The sequence below is a fragment of the Mytilus californianus genome, unplaced genomic scaffold (assembly GCF_021869535.1).
Source record: "Mytilus californianus isolate M0D057914Y unplaced genomic scaffold, xbMytCali1.0.p SCAF_7, whole genome shotgun sequence".
In the NCBI taxonomy this organism is placed as follows: Eukaryota; Metazoa; Mollusca; class Bivalvia; order Mytilida; family Mytilidae; genus Mytilus; species Mytilus californianus.
The window spans coordinates 59,358,634-59,377,015 of NW_026262723.1; the positions used below are offsets into that span (position 1 = coordinate 59,358,634).

An 18,382-nucleotide genomic window follows, 5' to 3' on the forward strand; every position below is an offset into this window, starting at 1 on the left:
ACTGTTAATTGATATTCGAATAATTAGTTCAATCTTTCTTTTAATTCATTTGAAATTCTTCGTTGTTTCCATATACATGTTACATAAGTATTCTGTTTTTAAAAAGAAGGAAATAGTTCAGTCAATTTCCTTTATATTGTGATGAACGTAACGCCCTTCATCAAGCAAAGTTTCATTGAATTAATATAGTTTACTGTTTTTAAATCATTATGTGTTGTAATTTCAGGATTCATATACAGTTAAACACTAACTTAGAAATGTTTCTCGTATTTTAGTTTATTTGTTAAATTTCTATAAACAAATTTATTTTGAGCATATCACATACACAGTTCATGATGCTGATGTATTAAATCTACTACTTTTCTGTGCTTATTTGAGTATTTCAAACATAAATTTAATGTCATGTAATGTAATGTAATAATACCTATCCCATCTATATGAAATCACGCCATTGGTTGTCTTTAGTCAGTATATTTAAGGTTTTCCCCGCTAACGAAATTAGAGGAGCATTATGTTTTCCGGTCTGTCTACCACCCGTACTGTATCAGGTTAACGTTTTTGCTGGTTTGGTTCAAGGTAGCTTGCCGTCACATCAACTTGAAACATAGTACAAAAGTTCATTACGAAGTGAACTGTTTAAAATGAATACCAAGTTTGGGTTTTGAACCAGCTAGATTTCGCAGTTCCTTGAAAAAAAGAGGCGAAAGACACCAAAAGGATATACAAAACTAACTGACTCTGCATATGCAAAAAAAACAAAACACGAAAAACGACCAAAAGACAAAACACAACATAGAAAACTAAAGAATGGACAGCACGAACCCACCAAAAACCGGGGCGATCTCAGGTGCTCCAGATGGTTAAGCGGATCCTGCTCCACATGTTGCACCCGCCAAGTTGCTCATGTAAGAACAAACCCAGTGATAAGTCTAATTCGTTAAGTCACATTCGACGAAAAGGGGGGGGGGGGGGGATTGTGGCCAATTGAAAAATATCTGTCGTCGTCTGTGAAACATATGTTCGATAAAGGTAAACCAACTCGTGATGGCGTCCGTGATATGTTAGAAGGGATGATTTTGACTTTAACACTTAGAACTCTTGGTTTGATAGCTTCCTTGTAAGCACCACTCCTCTAATTGGAAAGTTCACAATTGGGAAGCTATAATCATCTTTTTTTAGTTTTGTTCTCAATCGACCCTCATTATCAATTCGTATATATGTAAGTCAAGATATATGAGGAAGACTCAACTGTATCTGTTGTATCCTTTATTTCAAGTTCGATCGGATAGATGCGTTTAACGTTGTTATCTAACTTGGAATTATTTAGTGAGAAGACACCATCTATATAGAGGAAAGTGAAATTAAAGGATAATGCTGGCTTCTTTTCATTCTACCTAAGACGCTCCTGTATGACGTCAGTCTAAAATAATAACATTACATGTATGTTTCATTATAATACGTTATTTTGATTGGCTAACATCAATCTCGCGTCATTTTGAAATTAACCTTAATTTCAAAACAAAATGAAATGTAACATTCATGATGACACGAGCTTCCACAATAAAGTGCACAGGTAAATAAAAGAAAAACTTATTAGAAATCGTGTTTTCATGATCCTAGCAAAAAATGTAATTATAAATATTGAATGCTTCTTTTAGTAATTTTAAAGGGTTGTTAAAGCGTTGACCGTGCGCACATTTTTAGAATGAAGCGCTTTCGCGCTTCATACAAAATGTACTTCGGTCAACGCTTTTACACCCCAATAAATTTACAAAAAAAAGCATTCAATTCTTAAATGAACAAAGGAACAATTCAACAGGAAGAGGAGCACATGAAAATGTCGATTGTTTTTAGAATTAAACGACCTTCAAACATAACAAATATGTTGTCAATCAAGAAATCAAGTATCTTGATAATGCCACTTTCAGAGAATGTTTTGTTTGAATCAGAGTGATTTTTTACAAAGTACGATTTATCCCTCCCTAAGACAAGATATATACGTGCATCTACGTTGGCCATTCTTTTCTATGAAACAAAGCAGGACCAATGCTTTCAATTTGACTTTTAGTTTAGGATGGGGAATACTTGTGTAAAGAGTAGAAGAGTCAAACAAGAACGTGGAAATGAATGAAGTAAATTCAATATTAAAATAAGAAGATGTGGTATGAGTGCCAATGAGACAACTCTCCATCCAAGTCACAATGATTATGTATAAAAAGTAAACAGTTATAGATCAGAGTACTGCCTTCAACACGGAGCCTTGGCTCACACCGAACAGCAAGCTATACAGGGCCCCAAAATGACTAGTGTAAAACAATTCAAACAGGAAAACCAACGGTCTAATCTACACTTATGAACCACATCAACAAACGACAACCACTAAACAACAGGTTCCTGACTTAGGACAGGTGCAAACAAATGCAGCGGGTTTAAACGTTTTAACAGGCGCCAACCTTCACCCTAACCTAAAATAGTAGTGTAACATTACAACATAGAAAGACACACTATAAAATCTCAATTGAAGCATTCTAAAGTAATGTATTGTTTATTATTGTTTCGCTTGTTATCTTCTATATCGGGTTGTGATTCTCCACAGTTAAATTTATTCACAATTCGGTTTCTAGTTGACACACCATAATTACTCGACTCTTGTTAAACATATTTGATTTTTTTTCTATCTGGAAATTGTTAATGATGCGTTTGTATTTATCTTGTAACGATAAACATGCCTGATAAAGAAAGTGCTGGTGTGGCTCCAACATGGCGATCTGACGTCTCATTTGCTTAACTTGAAGTGACCTGGTGACCCGAGGTATATTTAAAAGCGACCTTATGACCTACTATAGAGCCCACTTCGTCTAAGTACTTAGATTATTAATGAAAATACCCACGATACGTTATATTGATATTGATTACTCCGAAAGAGAAGTAATAGTTTCCGACCTTAATTGTTTGTTAGAATTTGTTCACAATACTACAACTTACCATATATATGCATTTGAAGTATCTTTTTATCCAGAACATCGACAGACCGATATATTTTTACCTTCAGCTATCTCCAACATCGACTGAGCCTCTGCTTTCTATAACTGTGGAAATTTTGTCATTTTTCGAGCATCACATTTCACAAAAACGGATGAAACTTATACTCACAATTCCTTCTGGGCTAATATTTTGAATAAGCTTATATATTCTTTTAATTTTATTATAATTTAGACTTTGAAAACATCAGCTTTTTTATATGAACTTTTTATGATCCATCTAATATCTCTTCAAACAAATTCCTTAAACTTAAAACAGCTAAATAAACCACTATAACTATTTCAGGCAAGGTAAATGTAATTCGATGGTATATCAAAGATTCAGATCAGGTTATGCCCAAAACAGTTGAACTTCATCTGAATATTATGTCATATTTATACTTCAACAAACTGAAAATGTAAAACAGAGCCGGGAAAATGTACATTAAGTAAATACTAGTAAGTGTCTAAAAGGCAATTGTTTTCACTTTCAATTCTGATTTTCATTTGAGTCATTCTTTTTTGCAACATGACGCTGTACCGACGTTACGCTTATCATTGATTTTGATACTTCGAAACTTTTACGGACGCCTTCACGAGTTGGTTGACCGTTATTGAACATCTGTTTCACAGATGACGACGGATATGTTCCAAATGTTGTAACCACAATCCTGTCATCTTCTCCTCGAATGTGAGCTACCGAGTATGTACTTGCATGAGCAACACGACGGGTGCCACATGTGGATCAGGCTGAGGGAACGAGATCTGCTCATCCTTCCGGGCCACATAAGATGGCCACGTGTTTTTGGTTGGGTTCGTGTTGCTCGGGCTTTATTTTTTTTATGTGTTTTGTGTACTGCTGTTTTTTTTTTTTCGTCGTTTTTCGTTTTTTTTTGCCATGGAATAGTCAGCCTGTTTTCGACTTAAGAGTTTGAATATCCCTATGGTATCTTTCGCCTCTCGTTGACGCCTTTTCCACTCTTCATTCTACTTAGAGGAACATACCTTAAGATTGACAAGTACCTGACATTTTTTGTTTTAGACTTTCCGGAACACGCTGTAAGTAATTTCGAAAAGGGAGGTTACAAGTCGGTTATTACTGATCAAATAGAACAATGTATGATAAATAACACTGGTAAAACAGTCAAAATTCAACATTTACAACAACGCATACCAGCATCAATAATGAAATGTTAATTTTTAATACAATAAATGAAATATTTAAACAGTTATAATGAAGTTGTTGAAAAAGGATATCTAAAATCGTGTTACTCAAATGTTATATTCCGCTGATCTACGATGGCTGCATTAACATCGGAAACGGAGAGGGATTGAATTATTCGAGTTAAGCAATCTTATGATTCACTTGTTTGTACGCGCATGTATCATATTAGATACGTCAATGATTTACTATACAAAGCCTTGGTTACACCCTGAATTGTCATTAGATATTATTTTTCAATCATAAAGGAGGTAGTATAAGAATTGTCATTAGATATTATTTTTCAATCATAAAGGAGGTAGTATAAGAATTGTCATTAGATATTATTTTTCAATCATAAAGGAGGTAGTATAAGAATTTTCATTAGATATTATTTTTCAATCATAAAGGAGGTAGTATAAGAATTGTCATTAGATATTATTTTTCAATCATAAAGGAGGTAGTATAAATTTCTTTTCTCATTTTTAAATTTGAAACTTTTCATTAAATTCCGAGGATACAATAGGAATACATTCTGCCGCAAATATTTAGTTTCGTAATATTTAATAATGTATATGTACAGAAAATTTAATTTGTATATAGATATGTGTATGTGCATGCACGCGTTATCTGAAAATTTTACATTATCTAATACTATAATATATCCTGGGCTATTTTAAGGTGAAAATCCCCATAATAAGTGACGGAAGTACAAATAGATTTAAATCTATGAACTAGACGATAAAATTTAGATATTGACTTATATCACTAACAACAAGAGTGAACTTTTTAATCATATGTAACTAAATTCAATGTATGAATAATTCTTGATACAATAGTCAAAGGCATCCATATAATTGACAGCGTGTGTTTTTTTTTTTGGTAATAAACTCAATGGTTCAATTTTACATATATATTATTCTATTGATTTGTGTCAATATTCGTAATATACATGTACACTGTATTAGTAATGAACAGCATACTTATTATGCCAGAGCTAAACTTCTTGTAGAATTTTAAAATCTGAGTATTGACAAGATATTACATCATATAAGAAAAAACTGACGTACACACATGGTTGTAAACAAAACACATCTCATATTTAATTTATTTATTTATTTATTTATTTATTTATTTATTTATTTATTTATTTATTTATTTATTTATTTATTTATTTATTTATTTATTTATTTATTTATTTATTTATTTATTTATTTATTTAGTTAGTTAGTCCTGAGATAATAGTCAGGTTAGTCTTATCATGGAAGTATTATATTGCTTCCATGGTCTTATAGTTTATCTGAGGTACTATTACAGTCAGAATGTATTGCAAGGGTTTGTGTCTATTAAAATGCTAAATATTCACATAATTTATTATACATATTGTACAGATAAAAGTTCATATACACATGGCAAAAAAAAATGAAATAAATAACTATTAAATTAATGTATATATAACAGTGCCGTAGTTTCCAAATTATTTTTTTCTTTTTAGACAAAAGATAACTTATATCCGGGCTAAACACTTATATATAATCCTACATAAAGACAAATAAATTATAGATATGACATTAATTTCCTTATATATCGTATTTTTACTATTTTCACTATCCACAATTTGATTTAAATACCAATATTCCTTGTTGTTGAGTTCATTGAACACCAATGAAAAAAATACTAGGTTGTCGGGAAATCCCCTGGGGATAACCTTTGTTTTGTTTTGTTCTTGTTTCATGTCGAGAGCAAGGGAAACATCAGGTATGGATTATTGAAACTTATTTTAAGAATTTTTATAAGATATGTTGCAGCGCAATAATTTCTGGAATTTGAAATAATTCAATGTCAATGATTGTTCCATGCATATGACGCAATAAAGCGTAAATTTTCAATTTTACAAACGGTAGTACATAGATATAGTATTTCCTTGTTTATGTAAGCCCAAGGCTACTTCGTGACATATATAATTTCAGTGGCCTAAATTCCGCTTCTTTCACTATAATATTTCATTATTTCCTTTTTTCAAATGTTGCCACTCAGTATCTACAGTATCATGCGTATGTATTTATAGAATAGCTGTCTAGTGTTTAAAGTATCCGTGTTGCACATCCATAGCAATACTTTCATTTTAAAACCTCGACCTCTAGGACGCAGGCGCTAAACAAACTGAGTTAACCAAATTTTACTTGCTTTTGTTTTTGTGTTTTTTTGGTCCATGTTTGCACAGAACTTGATTTCTGTCCAGACTAGCGGTTACGTGCCACAAGTGGTAGCATACCATTAGGAAAGTCCTGTGCCACTATACTATATACATTAAACTCGTTTTGTAAATTTTCAGATGCATGCGATTTTTAAAAATATTAGAATTTTAACCAACTCGTATTTAAAAAACGAGAAAAAAATACTAAAAAGAAAAAAATTCTTGTTACTGAATAATTTGTATTGATATTTACTAAAACAGTAAAGGATCTCAGATTTCAACATTATTGCTGTTCTTTCCAATTGGTTCGACACAAAAACTGTATATCAACATAAAATGAATTGTCTTATCTCTCCGTTAAAAATATCGAACTTTTGAGAAAAGGAAATCAAAGTCAATTAAATTAATATTTTATATTTTGTTTTCAAGCTTATTACCAATTGAATCATCTATCATGGCAGACATGTGATTTTCCATGTTGTCTTGACATAAATTATGAAAAATCCCACAATTTTTTTTTTATTTTGATATGAATGACACCTTTCACAGAGACGACATTGTAATGTATTAATACTGACTTTTTACATATATAAATTCATTATTATAACTGTAACACATTATGAATTGTATAAAAAAAATCCCCTTCAATAAATGACAATTGATGTTGGTACTAGATAAACTTAAATAAACTCGCTTCCGTTTTTTTTTAGAGAAGTCAAATTGTAGACTTATTGTATTATTTGAAATACATGCACGAGGTGTGTGTTTGTGTACGTCATTACTGGAAAATATCAATTTAGTGCATTTTTCACTATTTGAATAACATTTCAATTGACTTACGGATTAAGTATTATATGGAATATTTAGAAAAATATCATCAAACAGGAAGTGACTCGAAATAAGGTGATGTACATATATACTAATGTACATATTTTAAAGTAAAATATTATTGATAATTCCGGCATCACTGAATCGAAGATATGAACAATTCCATTCGTAAATTTAAGGTAGTATGGAAGTGCTTCGACACCTTAGATCGCAGATAACAGCAAATAATCGGTAAAGATATCTTATGAAACAAGCAAATTTTAATGTAGGAATGCAATTCATTTATTAGACTTTTCATAATTTAAATGAAGAAAATCATATGATATTATTTCATGATAATTCAACTTTTTACAAAAATGTTTTATTTTATTTTCTACTGATTTTAACTTTTGAAAACTTTACTTAAAAAGGAGTGATAACTCTGATAATTTAGATTTATAAAGGAATGAACCGAAAAGTACTGAACCTATTTTTTTCTTCTTTTATTTTCTGAAAGTATTTTATTAGAGCTATTTTCTCCAATATTATTTCAAAATTTTGTCATTGACTTTTCTATCTATTCACATAATGATGCCCTTCCCCTGTAAACTCCTTAAAACATGTGTTAATTTTTTACAGCCTGTAACGTCACAGTACCCAAATAGCACCTATTTAGCAAAAAGAGCAACGAAAATCTTACAAGTTTTCTTAGAGACTAAACAATTCACATTTTAATGATTTGACATTATGCTTATTTTTCAACATATAGGTAAATATATCTAAATATACACAAAACGTTCACAGTTTATATCAACAGATGAAGTATTCACTGGAAAAAACTAAAATCTACGGAAACGTCGCCATGCGACGTTCACAAAAAGTCATCTTTTAAAAATGAGCAAATAAGATATGTTACAAGCATCCATTTCTTTAAACATTAACAGTAAAACAGGAATTTAAGCATGGATACAATTTGGGTACTCCCCATTACAGAATTATGGATCGTTTGGAGGTCGGTTCAAACTCATTTTTCTATGATTCAATATTGATTCAAAATTAAATTGATGGAACTAAATAGTAAATAAGGATACATCTACAAAATAAACACAGAATGGAAAATTTTGTCTGGATTATAAATAAACGTAGGTGAAAAAATTGTCTAAATAGGTGCAATGTGGGTACCCTCACGTTAGCTTGAAAACAAACTCGTTGACCTATACTTTTTATTGATTTTTTTTACGACCGCAAAACTTTTTTTGGGTTCGTATAATGCTATGATGTTGTCGTCTGCGTCGTCTGCGTCGTCGTCGTCGTCGTCGTCCGAAGACACATTTGGTTTCCGGACAATAACTTTTGTTTAAGTGAATAGATCTCTATGAAATGTTACCAGAAGATTCAATACCACAAAAGAAAAGTTGGGATTGATTTTGGGGGTTTAAGTACTTACAGTTTAGGAATTTCGGGACCAAAAGGGACCAAAAACAAGCATTTTTGTAGTTTCCGGACAATAACTGGTGTGTAAGTGTATGGATCTCTCTGACATTGTATCACAAGATTCCATATCACAAAGGGAAGGCTGGGATTGAGTTTTGGGGAAATTACCCCAAACATGAAGGAATTAGGGGCAAAAAAGGGGCCAAAAACAAGCATTTTTCTAGTGTCCAGACAATAACTTGTGTACTACAAGGTTCCATACTACAAAGGGAAGGCTGTGATTGAGTTTGGGGGTAATTACTCCAAGGGAAGGGGGGTTCAAAAAAGTTTGGGGGGTTAAAAAAAAGTTTGGGGGTTCCAATTTTTTGGGGGTCTCATACTTTTTTGAAAATTTTCAAGAAATCTTCAATTGCACAGTATTGCGCAATAGATTTTTAAGATCTTTGACCACATTTATTTTGTGTCAGAAACCTATATTATTTAAAAATTTGATCACAATCCAAATTCAGACAGTATCAAGCTTGAATAGTGTGTCCAAATTTGCCCCAACTGTTCAGGGTTCGACCTCTTCGGTCGTATCAGGCTGCGCTCAGCGAAGCATTTTATTTTAAATGGCACTATATAAACTACATGTTGGCAAAGAATGAAAAACTTCTGTCATTTTTTTTATACCCACATACTACCTAAAAAATGAAAACATTTTATATATTTCATGTGTCCGAAGCGCATTTCTGGATTTACCTTCATCAGGAAGGCTTAAAGCTGAATATTTGAAAGCCAAAGATGTGTTAGAACCGAAACAGTTGAAGAGCTATATGACCAAAAAGGACATTAAAAAAAAGCCAAATCCAGTTAAGACCTACTTTGCCTGAAGAAGTTAAAACCTTAGTTTCTAAGTAATTTCTAAATTCATAATCTGATTTGTTATAAATCATGTCAGCACCGAAGTACTGACAACTGAGCTGATGATACCCTCGAGGACTGATATTCCTTCATCGGCGGTGTCGATCCATTGCTGTAAAAAAGGAAAATAATTTATTTTTGTCACTATGATGCGTCCGAAGCGTTTTTCTGGCTTTACCTTAATCAGGAACGCTCAAAGCCGAATATTTAATCTTATTTTTTTTCTTTCCATCACTAGTAGCAAACAAATTCAAGATGTTGTAAGAAAGAGGTACTATAGTTTTCTCTGTCCGTCCGTCCGTCGCCCGCCATGAATTTAAAGAAGACAGATTTGCATCATTAAATAAAGAATTTGTATTCAGAGTTTTGTTTAAAAAGTAAAATAACAAAAAATATCGAACTCCAATGAAAATTCAAAACGGAAATTCCCTTATCAAATGCAAAATCAAAAGCTCAAACACATCAAACGAATGGAAATCAACTGTCATATATTCCTGACTTGGTACAGGCATTTCCTTATGTAGAAAATGGTGGATTAAACCTGGTTTTATAGCTAGCTAAACCTCTCACTTGTATGACAGTCATATAGCATTCCATTATATGGCAACAATGTGTGAGCAAAACAATCAGACATAATAGGTAAAATGTCAAAAGTTGTTAAAATAACTAATTTCGGACCGAAAAAGTTAAAAATTTAAAAGTAATCTTGTGACATTCTTAGTAATCTTTTATTTCCCACGGAGAATGTCTGTCGTAAAATTGTCACATACTAAGACTATATATTCAAATACATGTATATATCATCAGGTAACCAATGGTCATATAGAGCTGATTTGAACCCATGATTCTACGACATTATAGCAACACCACCTTCATTGTGTCTAGCCCCCTAGACCACTCCCCAAATTAATTATAGTTTATTTAAGTCAATTAATTGACTAAATGACTTTCCTGGTCGGTCCCATCTTGGTTTGAAACACACTGCATGATACATTGTTATTTGTAGTTGAACTACCTTTCAGACCAGCTGTTTTTTCCGTCGATAAGGAAAATACTACCTACCATGCAGATACATTAATATAATATAAATATGTGATAACTTTACGATAGACTTCATCCATCGGATAATCTTCAGTTATACAGGCCTAACACAAAACAAAGAAGTTGTAATATGTGAAAATAGTTCTGTATATATAACCATAGGTTATTATACGGAGATACTTTAAAGCTATTATCTAATAAAGGGTATCAGATTATTTGCAAATACCTAAGTAAATAATTTTTGAAACCTATACTTGATATAAAGGACAGGTCTTCAAGGTACTACGATGACGTGCGTCCGTCATCTGCTGGCCTGCCATCCTTTATCATCTGTTGTCCTGCTATCCTTTTTCATCTGTTGTCCTGCCATCCTTTATCATCTGGTTAAGTAATAAACACTGACATACTTTTTAATTGAATTGCATCTGGTGCGGTTAAATGGGTCCCCTAAATTTGATTACTACCACTATGTCGATACCTCGGTTGGTGAACTGTTAGTCCACGGGTGTATCACCAACCTGGGACTATTATATAATAGTCCCAGCACTAACCCAGTAGCCAGGACTTCGGTACTGGCATGGAAATACGGAAATTGTTTGATGAAAGCTGTTAAAAAAAATTCGAATTAAGGAATATAATTTCCTAACCCAAAAGCTCTAATTCTTTGTCCGGATTTGGCTATACTTAGGTCCTTTTTGGTTTTACCAGCGCTTCGCCATTTGTATTAGGTTTATTCTGACTTCGAGCTTCACGGAAGAGGCATTAATTGTCGAAATGCACATCTTGTGTAGTAAAATTAGTATCGTTAATGTGATTCACATACTGTCATGCTGGGGCCTTTCATAGCTCACTATACAGTATGTTTTTGTTCATTGTTGTAGGCCACACTATATCTGTTTACATCCTCGTCCTCTTGGTCTCTGTTGGATAGTTATGTCATTGGCAATCATAACACGTCTCCTTATTATGTTTGCCACATTGATTTTAGGAAGCTTAATTCGTTGACATCAAGCGATATTTTCCCCTTGCCTCTCATAGACGAATACACTGGACCCCTGTTGTGTTCGCTTATCGCTACACTTCGGTGCGGAGATTTAGATGGAATGGCGGACCAGTTTAATAGACGACTATCTTGATACGCTAGATGGAAACACCTGGTATTCCAAACTGGACAAATGGTGCTTATTGTCCAAAAAAGATCAAACCAGAGGGCCGTAAAAAGACGGCCTTTGTTTCAAAGTATGGGTTGTTTGTTGTGCGCCAATTAAGAGAAGTGCATCGACAATATTAATAATGTTTGTATCTTGTAGTTGCGTTGCCAGTATCTTTTTGATATTCTTGTGAAGATTTTAGGCAAGAATTCATTTCACCCATGTCAGTCAAATAAAAATATGACCAACTAGAAATGACTGTAATTGTATATATATTGACGACATTCAGCATACGTGAACATCTCCCGCATATAGTATAGACCAATGATGAACTATTTCTTGCACGAACCTATACTTCTATGTTATGTGTATCAACCGGGGTATCATTATTGTTATGATTTGTAGCAAGTAGTCAAATTTGGCATTTACATAAGCTTCCAATAGTCTACAAAAGATGGAAGCAGCTTAATATAAGACCAATATTTCCTGAAAAAACACCACAGATTGCGATGGTCATATGGTAGCTTACCATGGTAGGTTTTTGAAATATACAAAATGTGTACAAGAATAAACATGCTATATTTTCTTGAAATGTTTTCGTGAACTGATACATGTAAAGCTATTTCTTTTCCATAAGTTTCACCAAATAAAAAGAAAAAAATCTTTATCACCAATGCCCAAAAAATATTTTACCAATTTTTCCGCCGGTATTCAAATCTAATCTCAGTATATTTAATTTCTGCTTGGTTGGATCTGGCAAATAACAGCTAGAGGACTACGATTGGCGTAGGATGACACGACGGCTGCATGTCAATACGAGAACGTTTTTATAAGTTTATATCAAAAGACTATGAATGCAGAATAGTGCTTGAAACAGAAATATGCTTGAAACTAGATAGACCGGTGGTGTTTTGATTCTATGAGGCATCTTATGCTGTAAGCAGCCTTTTTAGAGGCTCTCAGCCTGGAATTTGTAAGAGTTACAGGGGCGGATCCAACCATTTTTAAAAGGGGGTTCCAACCTAGGATTAAGGGGGTAGGGTGGTTCCAACCATATGTCCCCGATTCAAAAGCATTGATTGTAAAAAAAAAATCTAACCCCCCGGACCCCCCCCCCCCCCATTTTTGGATCCTCCACTGAGTGATTTATGTGGAAAATAATACTGAAGTCAAAATAAACTATTGTAATATCGTATATGGAAAAAATAGCAGGACACATTAAATAAGTTAAAATATTATAGAATATCTACTAAAAAAAAATTTAGAAAAAAGGGCCGGTCCATACCACAAGCACCTGTGGTATAAATAAGGAAAAATGTCGGTCAAAATTGGATGAAATTTGGATGATAAATAAAAAATAATATGCAGCATATATGCGTAGTGTTTTATCGTTTTGACCCTAAATATCGGAAAATACATAAGAGCTACCACAGATCTGATTGGACAACCTAATCTCGGAAACCGCTACACCTATATATCCAGGTTGACGCATTGCAATCCGAAATTTTGGTCGATGAAAAATCTCATCAAAAGAAGGAAGACACTGAAAATTTCATATACCATATATAAGTACGATTTTTCTGTCTCTTTCATTCATTGGATCTCGTAAGAGACGCCGCAAATCTGTTTGAAAAATCTGGAAAGGGACTTTTGTATGTGATTGAATAAGAAAAAAATCTTCAAAATGGGACTAATCTTAAGGGTTGAATGGGGTATATAAATATGTTCATTCATCCGGTCAGTATAACCATGGCTAAAGAGTTTAATACGCAGCTACGTCAACCGTCACTGAGGGGTCCGTCGGTGGACTGTTTCGACGCAAAACTTCTTACCTGACTAACGGACGCACAGACCGAAAACAAAATATCGTTGACTACACATAAAAACCAAAATTAAAAAATAATACAGCAGGACGAAAAGGCCACACCATGAACACAAGAGAAAAAGATTCATTACCCAGAAAAAAATAAAGATTGAGTTACAAGCACCGGCTCCCATGTGCACTATAATTCCGAAATAGTATTAAATCTTATACTCTACTAGTGACTCGTGACGAAAAGTAACTCAATAATAAGTCATATTCCGATGCTTTGTACAACAGCATATTGGTTAAGTGTATCTTTTTGTATTTCTGTTTGAACTTTATCAAATTTATGATATAACCGGGTCATCCATAAGGGATTGAGATCAGTGAGGTTGGGTTAGCATATCCTGCTATGAGGGTCTGGATGGGGATTCTTCATTTATGTATTCTTTAGATTTTTATGTCATTTTTCTCTATTCTTATTGATTAAGCTAATCATTCTCCAATATTTATATTTTAGTACCTTGCTATTTTGTATTCTTTTTCTATTTTTTCCCTATTCGTGTATTCTGTTAACCCTATCCAGATCCTAATCCTATCAAACAATAGTTCGTACTTGTTCAACTAGTGTTAACTATTCTTGTGCTATTCGCCAAGCACAAAGCCACATCATACACCGTAAACTGCAATGAACAATGTTCATGTGAATAGGATTGATATCATGAGTAACGAGTCAGTGGACGGGTAAGCATATCCCGTCAATAGTCCCGTTCCCCCTTAAGTGGAGGTTATACGCAAAAAACGATTATTCATTAACTGAACGAATTCAACAGACTGATTTGGCGGGCCCAGCCCCCAGTTAAATAGTAATTGTTTTCAAAGAAAATGTTCAAGTGAAATTTTATCAACATAACACTTAAACTTGTCTGCCATTCAGTCCTCATAGTGTAGTTATAATATCACGAACATCCAGTTAACATGATCGATGTACTACACTGCGTCACAGTTACCTCAGTGATTCGAATCAGGCCGGTGTAGACCTGAAGTGCCTGTATAGTCAGCTAGACCGGATAAGCTTCATATTTTGAAATATATTATATTAAAATAATTATGGCAGATGAGAACTATTAAGTTCATTGACACTTGTAAAACAAACAAAAAACTTCCTGGTGTACTTCTGGGGTTATTCACGGGTCATTCAAATTATATGTAGTGATGCGGTCTGTCCGTCAATTAACTTGTATTGAGGTTTCACGTGTCACAGTCGTACTGAAGTGAAATCGGTATCATATATGTTTTATTTGATTTTTTTTTATTAGATTTTTTTCTTTATGAATATCAACATATCACTTTCGTGCAATTTTGTTTTTACATTCCACTAAGGATGAACACGTTGTTCGGTACATCATGCAATACGGTAGTGTTTTGACACATCCGGAAATCATGATAGGACCGACAACCGGTTACGGTATTACTCTCGCCCGGATGTAAATAATGTATTTCGTAGAAAAGTTGTTTCTTACAAAAGAAAACTTCCAATGTTCAGAAGACACAAATACTGAAGCTTGAAAGAATTTCTGAACTAAAGACTCTGAATTGAGAGCTTTGAGGCACGTAAAAGTAAACACCCGATACATAAAAAAAACTCACATTGAATCGTATAAGTGCACCTACACAAAATGTATTTTCACTTCTATTTTTATATTTTGACTGTTGAATCATATAATTTATGATTCAGTAAATTAGTACTCTTAGTAATATTTCGTGGTTCATTATATAGAAGCGTCCTACATGAGTACAGCATTAGGGACACTAGAGGATTCTTTCTCACTGTTAGTGTGTGGTATGATTATGAACATTAATGTATCTACATGATTATAATAATTATGATTTGTCATTAGATTTACCCCAAAATATCAAAACCACTTAAGAATAATCATTGACATGGTACTAGTACCCTTTCTAGTAAAAAAAAAAAAGATTTTATTTGTATGGAAGAATAATGTCAATGATGTCAAGATCGAACCATAACTGTCATAACTCTAAATATTTATTTTACACAAAAATAATTAGGCAATTGAAAACTATTTCAATATCATATATATACAACTATAAGTAAATATATTTGATAATGGTAATTATGCTTTTTCCATGGGACTAGGTTTACCAAAAATAAATAATAACCCATTAGACATTGTCAGCATCATATATTATATTTTATATAAGATTTTTTTTTTTTTTTTATTAAATTGTTTTTGAAACATGTTTAAGATGCTGAGATATATATTTCAAAACCAAAGACGTTTTTGATAGATTTAAATCTTTGTCAAAAACATAGTAAATGTGAAGTCTATCACAATGTCACAGGAAAAACACCAATATACATAAATGCTGTTTCAGAGTTACATGTACTGTTCTTGACACCGATAAACACTGACCAGTATATATTATGAAGGGCTTGTACTTAAAAATATCACAAATGTACCAAAGAATTAAAATTTATGTGACCTTAATTTTATTTTGTATGCTCTTGAATTTTTTGGGGTAAATTATTGGACTTACAGTGTTCCAGCTAGGGTGTTTTCACAGGGCGGTCCACCCGCCCTTTACCGAGTGCCGCCCTGTGCCCTTTTATGTAAGTCCATGCCTTTATTGCCGTAATATTTTGATGAAAATACAATTATTCTACCTGTCTTCATATTTATGACAAGTTTATGACCCTCAGCTAATTAACATTTACAGCAGGTGTAATAAGTTGTGATTACAGATAATCCGCTTATCGACATCTGATGGGTCATTAATCCGTTAATTAAACTTCATAATTGACCATTGTAATAATTTTTCTCATTAAATTCGATCAGTCAGCATTTCAATTTCAATATTTCTCAACAGATGACAATTTGCGTTTGATGTATCCGTAAATCGTCTGTTGTCAATATGTCAAAGATTTTTTTTTAAATTGATCTTTTAAACTAGTTTTAATCCAGAAGAAAGTAAAAACTATGCTTGACTGTACCTTTCATTGAATATCTATATCCAAATTAAATTAATTAAAGCTGTAATCCATGATCACAAATTCTACCGACGAGGTCGAAGGGGACTTTAGGTTTGCACTCTGTCCGTCTGTCTGTCCGTCCGTCTGTCCACCCGTCAGTCTGGCAACTCAGCTTTCCACACTTTTTTTGTTCGTTCTTGAAGATATCGATTTGATATTTGGTATATAGTTTTATCATGACAAGTTATAGATCAAGTTCGAATTTTGTTCTGGTCTGATGATTTAGTCCAGAGTTATGGTCCATGAAAAAACTCCATAACTAATGTTAGAGTACTATGTTAAACCATATAATCTGTACAAAGGGAGATAACTCATTTTTTAAAAGACATTCTTTGGTAAATTGTTTGAGGAATTTTGTGGCAGGTTTATATGTTATTTTGTATAAACTAATTTTCTGAATGCTACATGTATATATATATATATATATATATGTCAGTGTTCCCGGCTGCCCTAAATAGAAGGGCGGCCCGCCCTTGGTGCCCTTACCCCCGCCCTTCTGCCCTCCAAAGTAAAAGAATGCACCCCTCTGCCTTTTCAAAAAAATAAAATTTCCAAATTTCATGCCTACCGACGTTTCTGGTAAAATTGTTACCTGAATTGTGTAACACTAATTAACTGACAATGGGATTAAGTTAAATACCTAATGCTTTGGCAGTTTTATCACCTTTGTTAATGATTGTTTACTGCTAATTAGTGGATTTAAGATAATTGAACAAATACTAGATATTTAATACAGAATGAAATGTCCACATGTTATCCATTTGTAATGTTTATGTACAGCATGTACACCTGAAAAAATTTATTTCAGTAGGCATAACATAAAAAATAAAATCTTAAACAATTTTAAAGGCATACATAGTTTTGACTTAATTGGTTTTGTTTCACAACTATGAGTATGAAATTAAAAGAAGAATCAAAGAAATTTGTACTTTGAACATAACAAGATTCACTTCCTGTTTTACTTCTTGTATTTTATAATCCTCCTGACATAGGAGCACTCAACAAATTTATTTTTAACAATGATGGAGAAGAAAGTAACTGTTTATACCTTCTGCAATATATTATTGCATCAATGTAAAATGATCATCTACAGTCTCACCTGTTATATTTATAAAACTCCTTACTGAGGAGCACTTTGGTGTGCACTTAAAAATATTTTTATGTAACAATTCAAATGATCATAAATAACCCTCAATAACATATATACTATATGTTTGAACAAGTAATTTAAAAGTAGATAAGTTAATTACATTAAACAATCAATTTTGCATGTATAACTCCATCTTTCAAAACTACTTGTTTATTTTTATAGACTGGTATAAGTTATAAAACATTGAAATTTCTGATGATTATTTTTTCCTTACCAAATGTACAAGTTTGTTTAGATTAACATCGAAATGATATGCTTTGCTTCATGGTATGATAATTTGATAAAAAAAAAATTCTTACTGGAACCAACATCAAGAACACATTAACACATAATTTCTGAATATGGTTTAAATACAACTAATGTTCTCCAGCTGCATGAGCCTAGCAATATTCAAGGTAATTTATACACTGTCCAACAGTGTCCTTAAAATCTGGGTTATAACGCCAAAGTGCCCTTTCAGACAACTAGCACCCTTCTGCCCTGAGATTTAAGCTGGAACACTGTATATATATATTTTTATTAAGTGAAATCCTTTAATTAGATAATAATCTATTTTTATTAAGGTATATATTTCATTACATTACATTGTGTAGATAAAAGTTGTTGACATTTTATAGGT

General features: G+C 32.7%; 1 protein-coding gene across 4 annotated transcripts in view; it reads left to right on the top strand.

The window, feature by feature from the left end:
• Positions 1-5,866: 5,866 nt before the first annotated feature.
• Positions 5,867-18,382, top strand: part of LOC127707608 (TNFAIP3-interacting protein 1-like) — a 67,386-nt gene continuing 54,870 nt past the window's right edge. For 3 of the 4 annotated variants that reach the window (XM_052212210.1, XM_052212213.1, XM_052212212.1), the window contains exon 1: positions 5,867-5,979. The gene's annotated coding sequence lies outside the window, so the exon portion shown is untranslated. Of the gene's footprint in view, positions 5,980-15,026; positions 15,169-18,382 lie in introns of those variants that run through there. The other variant, XM_052212211.1, reaches the window with a different exon arrangement.